This window comes from Acipenser ruthenus, unplaced genomic scaffold (assembly GCF_902713425.1).
Source record: "Acipenser ruthenus unplaced genomic scaffold, fAciRut3.2 maternal haplotype, whole genome shotgun sequence".
NCBI classification, from domain to species: Eukaryota; Metazoa; Chordata; class Actinopteri; order Acipenseriformes; family Acipenseridae; genus Acipenser; species Acipenser ruthenus.
The window spans coordinates 27534-34821 of NW_026708793.1; positions in this window are offsets into that span (position 1 = coordinate 27534).

Sequence of the window (7288 nt, forward strand, 5' to 3'; positions counted from 1 at the left end):
CTCATAGAAGACCACTTCAGAATAGTACAATGTTTTGTTCTTATCCATTCTTGGGTGCTTTTAGCTGTGTGTTTTGGGTCATTATCCTGTTGGAGGACCCATGACCTGCGACTGAGACAGAGCTTTCTGACACTGGGCAGTACGTTCCGCTCCAGAATGCCTTGATAGTCTTGAGATTTCATTGTGCCCTGCACAGATTCAAGGCTACAGTTCCATGGACCTTAAACTTCTTAATAATATTTGCAACTGTTGTAACAGGAACATCAAGCTGCTTGGAGATGGTCTTGTAGCCTTTACCTTTACCATGCTTGTCTATTATTTTCTTTCTGATCTCCTCAGACAACTCTCTCCTTTGCTTTCTCTGGTCCATGTTCAGTGTGGTGCACACAATGATACCAAACAGCACAGTGCATGCCCCGGTAGCTTAATGCTTAGTTACGGCTCTGGGCAAAACCAACGCCCTTGGCCAGTATACTACTATGCATTCGTATCTAGCGGTATATCGTAGCTAGCGGTATACCGGCTCTTAAGGTAGCTTGTGTTGGAGCAGCAGGACAAGCTCGCCATCCCGCCCGCTGCTTTCCTGCATTACTGCTCACCAAAACACAAATCACCCAGGGGAGAGATATTAATTTTATTTAGTTTTATTTCTTTGATCACCAACTGCCACGACAACACACTCGTTTTTTTATGCAGTAATCCTGACGAACTTCACCCATTGCCCGCATCGTACCGGCTCTTAAGGTAGCTTGTGTTGGAGCAGCAGGACAAGCTCGCCATCCCGCCCTCTGCTTTCCTGCATTACTGCTCACCAAAACCATTCGCCGAATCAAAAATAGGTAAATAGGTAACCTATTTACCATGGTATCTCTCCCCTGGGTGCCTTGTGTTTTGCGCCGGCTGCTCTTGATCTCCGTGAACGCACCCGCTGTCTCCAAACCTTGCAGAGCAGCACATTGAAGCGCTTGAAAACACAGCACAACATTCCCTAATAACACTTGCAATGCATTATGACTTCAAAGGTATGACTTTAAGTCTATGACATTATTATTTATTGATTTTATTTTGTTTTATTTCTTTGATCACCAACTGCCACGACAACACACTCGTTTTTTTATGCAGTACTCCTGACGAACTTCACCCATTGCCCGCATCGTACCGGCTCTTAAGGTAGCTTGTGTTGGAGCAGCAGGACAAGCTCGCCATCCCGCCCGCTGCTTTCCTGCATTATTGCTCACCAAAACACAACGCACCCAGGGGAGAGATACCATGGTAAATAGGTAACCTATTTACCATGGTATCCCTCCCCTGCGGCGGCTGCTCTTGATCTCCGGCTGCTCTTGATCTCCGTGAACGCACCCACTGTCTCCAAACCTTGCAGAGCAGCACATTGAAGCGCTTGAAAACACAGCACAACATTCCCTAATAACACTTGCAATGCATTATGACTTCAAAGGTATGGCTTTAGGTCTATGACATTATTATTTATTGATTTCATTTTGTTTTATTTCTTTGATCACCAACTGCCACGACAACACTCTCGTTTTTTTATGCAGTACTCCTGACGAACTTCACCCATTGCCCGCATCGTACCGGCTCTTAAGGTAGCTTGTGTGGGAGCAGCAGGACAAGCTCGCCATCCTGCCCGCTGCTTTCCTGCATTATTGCTCACCAAAACACAACGCACCCAGGGGAGAGATACCATGGTAAATAGGTAACCTATTTACCATGGTATCCCTCCCCTGCGGCGGCTGTTCTTGATCTCCGGCTGCTCTTGATCTCCGTGAACGCACGCTCTGTCTCCAAACCTTGCAGAGCAGCACATTGAAGCGCTTGAAAACACAGCACAACATTCCCTAATAACACTTGCAATGCATTATGACTTCAAAGGTATGGCTTTAGGTCTATGACATTATTATTTATTGATTTCATTTTGTTTTATTTCTTTGATCACCAACTGCCACGACAACACTCTCGTTTTTTTATGCAGTACTCCTGACGAACTTCACCCATTGCCCGCATCGTACCGGCTCTTAAGGCAGCTTGTGTTGGAGCAGCAGGACAAGCTCGCCATCCCGCCCGCTGCTTTCCTGCATTATTGCTCACCAAAACACAACGCACCCAGGGGAGAGATACCATGGTAAATAGGTAACCTATTTACCATGGTATCGCTCACCTGCGGCGGCTGCTCTTGATCTCCGGCTGCTCTTGATCTCCGTGAACGCACCCGCTGTCTCCAAACCTTGCAGAGCAGCACATTGAAGCGCTTGAAAACACAGCACAACATTCCCTAATAACACTTGCAATGCATTATGACTTCAAAGGTATGACTTTAAGTCTATGACATTATTATTTATTGATTTTATTTTGTTTTATTTCTTTGATCACCAACTGCCACGACAACACTCTCGTTTTTTTATGCAGTACTCCTGACGAACTTCACCCATTGCCCGCATCGTACCGGCTCTTAAGGTAGCTTGTGTTGGAGCAGCAGGACAAGCTCGCCATCCCGCCCGCTGCTTTCCTGCATTATTGCTCACCAAAACACAACGCACCCAGGGGAGAGATACCATGGTAAATAGGTAACCTATTTACGATGGTATCGCTCACCTGCGGCGGCTGCTCTTGATCTCCGGCTGCTCTTGATCTCCGTGAACGCACCCGCTGTCTCCAAACCTTGCAGAGCAGCACATTGAAGCGCTTGAAAACACAGCACAACATTCCCTAATAACACTTGCAATGCATTATGACTTCAAAGGTATGACTTTAAGTCTATGACATTATTATTTATTGATTTTATTTTGTTTTATTTCTTTGATCACCAACTGCCACGACAACACACTCGTTTTTTTATGCAGTACTCCTGACGAACTTCACCCATTGCCCGCATCGTACCGGCTCTTAAGGTAGCTTGTGTTGGAGCAGCAGGACAAGCTCGCCATCCCGCCCGCTGCTTTCCTGCATTATTGCTCACCAAAACACAACGCACCCAGGGGAGAGATACCATGGTAAATAGGTAACCTATTTACCATGGTATCCCTCCCCTGCGGCGGCTGCTCTTGATCTCCGGCTGCTCTTGATCTCCGTGAATGCACCCGCTGTCTCCAAACCTTGCAGAGCAGCACATTGAAGCGCTTGAAAACACAGCACAACATTCCATAATAACACTTGCAATGCATTATGACTTCAAAGGTATGACTTTGATGTCTATGACATTATTATTTATTGAATTTATTTTGTTTTATTTCTTTGATCACCAACTGCCACGACAACACACTCGTTTTTTTATGCAGTACTCCTGACGAACTTCACCCATTGCCCGCATCGTACCGGCTCTTAAGGTAGCTTGTGTTGGAGCAGCAGGACAAGCTCGCCATCCCGCCCGCTGCTTTCCTGCATTATTGCTCACCAAAACACAACGCACCCAGGGGAGAGATACCATGGTAAATAGGTAACCTATTTACCATGGTATCCCTCCCCTGCGGCGGCTGCTCTTGATCTCCGGCTGCTCTTGATCTCCGTGAACGCACCCGCTGTCTCCAAACCTTGCAGAGCAGCACATTGAAGCGCTTGAAAACACAGCACAACATTCCATAATAACACTTGCAATGCATTATGACTTCAAAGGTATGACTTTGATGTCTATGACATTATTATTTATTGAATTTATTTTGTTTTATTTCTTTGATCACCAACTGCCACGACAACACACTCATTTTTTTATGCAGTACTCCTGACGAACTTCACCCATTGCCCGCATCGTACCGGCTCTTAAGGTAGCTTGTGTTGGAGCAGCAGGACAAGCTCGCCATCCCGCCCGCTGCTTTCCTGCATTATTGCTCACCAAAACACAACGCACCCAGGGGAGAGATACCATGGTAAATAGGTAACCTATTTACCATGGTATCCCTCCCCTGCGGCGGCTGCTCTTGATCTCCGGCTGCTCTTGATCTCCGTGAACGCACCCGCTGTCTCCAAACCTTGCAGAGCAGAACATTGAGACGCTTGAAAACACAGCACAACATTCCCTAATAACACTTGCAATGCATTATGACTTCAAAGGTATGGCTTTAGGTCTATGACATTATTATTTATTGATTTTATTTTGTTTTATTTCTTTGATCACCAACTGCCACGACAACACACTCGTTTTTTTATGCAGTACTCCTGACGAACTTCACCCATTGCCCGCATCGTACCGGCTCTTAAGGTAGCTTGTGTTGGAGCAGCAGGACAAGCTCGCCATCCCGCCCGCTGCTTTCCTGCATTATTGCTCACCAAAACACAACGCACCCAGGGGAGAGATACCATGGTAAATAGGTAACCTATTTACCATGGTATCCCTCCCCTGCGGCGGCTGCTCTTGATCTCCGGCTGCTCTTGATCTCCGTGAACGCACCCGCTGTCTCCAAACCTTGCAGAGCAGAACATTGAGGCGCTTGAAAACACAGCACAACATTCCCTAATAACACTTGCAATGCATTATGACTTCAAAGGTATGGCTTTAGGTCTATGACATTATTATTTATTGATTTTATTTTGTTTTATGTCTTTGATCACCAACTGCCACGACAACACTCTCGTTTTTTTATGCAGTACTCCTGACGAACTTCACCCATTGCCCGCATCGTACCGGCTCTTAAGGTAGCTTGTGTGGGAGCAGCAGGACAAGCTCGCCATCCTGCCCGCTGCTTTCCTGCATTATTGCTCACCAAAACACAACGCACCCAGGGGAGAGATACCATGGTAAATAGGTAACCTATTTACCATGGTATCCCTCCCCTGCGGCGGCTGCTCTTGATCTCCGGCTGCTCTTGATCTCCGTGAACGCACCCGCTGTCTCCAAACCTTGCAGAGCAGCACATTGAAGCGCTTGAAAACACAGCACAACATTCCCTAATAACACTTGCAATGCATTATGACTTCAAAGGTATGGCTTTAGGTCTATGACATTATTATTTATTGATTTCATTTTGTTTTATTTCTTTGATCACCAACTGCCACGACAACACTCTCGTTTTTTTATGCAGTACTCCTGAAGAACTTCACCCATTGCCCGCATCGTACCGGCTCTTAAGGTAGCTTGTGTTGGAGCAGCAGGACAAGCTCGCCATCCCGCCCGCTGCTTTCCTGCATTATTGCTCACCAAAACACAACGCACCCAGGGGAGAGATACCATGGTAAATAGGTAACCTATTTACGATGGTATCGCTCACCTGCGGCGGCTGCTCTTGATCTCCGGCTGCTCTTGATCTCCGTGAACGCACCCGCTGTCTCCAAACCTTGCAGAGCAGCACATTGAAGCGCTTGAAAACACAGCACAACATTCCCTAATAACACTTGCAATGCATTATGACTTCAAAGGTATGGCTTTAGGTCTATGACATTATTATTTATTGATTTTATTTTGTTTTATTTCTTTGATCACCAACTGCCACGACAACACACTCGTTTTTTTATGCAGTACTCCTGACGAACTTCACCCATTGCCCGCATCGTACCGGCTCTTAAGGTAGCTTGTGTTGGAGCAGCAGGACAAGCTCGCCATCCCGCCCGCTGCTTTCCTGCATTATTGCTCACCAAAACACAACGCACCCAGGGGAGAGATACCATGGTAAATAGGTAACCTATTTACCATGGTATCCCTCCCCTGCGGCGGCTGCTCTTGATCTCCGGCTGCTCTTGATCTCCGTGAACGCACCCGCTGTCTCCAAACCTTGCAGAGCAGAACATTGAGGCGCTTGAAAACACAGCACAACATTCCCTAATAACACTTGCAATGCATTATGACTTCAAAGGTATGGCTTTAGGTCTATGACATTATTATTTATTGATTTTATTTTGTTTTATGTCTTTGATCACCAACTGCCACGACAACACTCTCGTTTTTTTATGCAGTACTCCTGACGAACTTCACCCATTGCCCGCATCGTACCGGCTCTTAAGGTAGCTTGTGTGGGAGCAGCAGGACAAGCTCGCCATCCTGCCCGCTGCTTTCCTGCATTATTGCTCACCAAAACACAACGCACCCAGGGGAGAGATACCATGGTAAATAGGTAACCTATTTACCATGGTATCCCTCCCCTGCGGCGGCTGCTCTTGATCTCCGGCTGCTCTTGATCTCCGTGAACGCACCCGCTGTCTCCAAACCTTGCAGAGCAGCACATTGAAGCGCTTGAAAACACAGCACAACATTCCCTAATAACACTTGCAATGCATTATGACTTCAAAGGTATGGCTTTAGGTCTATGACATTATTATTTATTGATTTCATTTTGTTTTATTTCTTTGATCACCAACTGCCACGACAACACTCTCGTTTTTTTATGCAGTACTCCTGAAGAACTTCACCCATTGCCCGCATCGTACCGGCTCTTAAGGTAGCTTGTGTTGGAGCAGCAGGACAAGCTCGCCATCCCGCCCCGCTGCTTTCCTGCATTATTGCTCACCAAAACACAACGCACCCAGGGGAGAGATACCATGGTAAATAGGTAACCTATTTACCATGGTATACCACCCCTGCGGCGGCTGCTCTTGTTCTCCGGCTGCTCTTGATCTCCGTGAACGCACCCGCTGTCTCCAAACCTTGCAGAGCAGCACATTGAAGTGCTTGAAAACACAGCACAACATTCCCTAATAACACTTGCAATGCATTATGACTTCAAAGGTATGACTTTAAGTCTATGACATTATTATTTATTGATTTTATTTTGTTTTATTTCTTTGATCACCAACTGCCACGACAACACACTCGTTTTTTTATGCAGTACTCCTGACGAACTTCACCCATTGCCCGCATCGTACCGGCTCTTAAGGTAGCTTGTGTTGGAGCAGCAGGACAAGCTCGCCATCCCCGCCCGCTGCTTTACTGCATTATTGCTCACCAAAACACAACGCACCCAGGGGAGAGATACCATGGTAAATAGGTAACCTATTTACCATGGTATCCCTCCCCTGCGGTGGCTGCTCTTGATCTCCGGCTGCTCTTGATCTCCGTGAACGCACCCGCTGTCTCCAAACCTTGCAGAGCAGCACATTGAAGCGCTTGAAAACACAGCACAACATTCCCTAATAACACTTGCAATGCATTATGACTTCAAAGGTATGGCTTTAGGTCTATGACATTATTATTTATTGATTTCATTTTGTTTTATTTCTTTGATCACCAACTGCCACGACAACACTCTCGTTTTTTTATGCAGTACTCCTGACGAACTTCACCCATTGCCCGCGTCGTACCGGCTCTTAAGGTAGCTTGTATTGGAGCAGCAGGACAAGCTCGCCATCC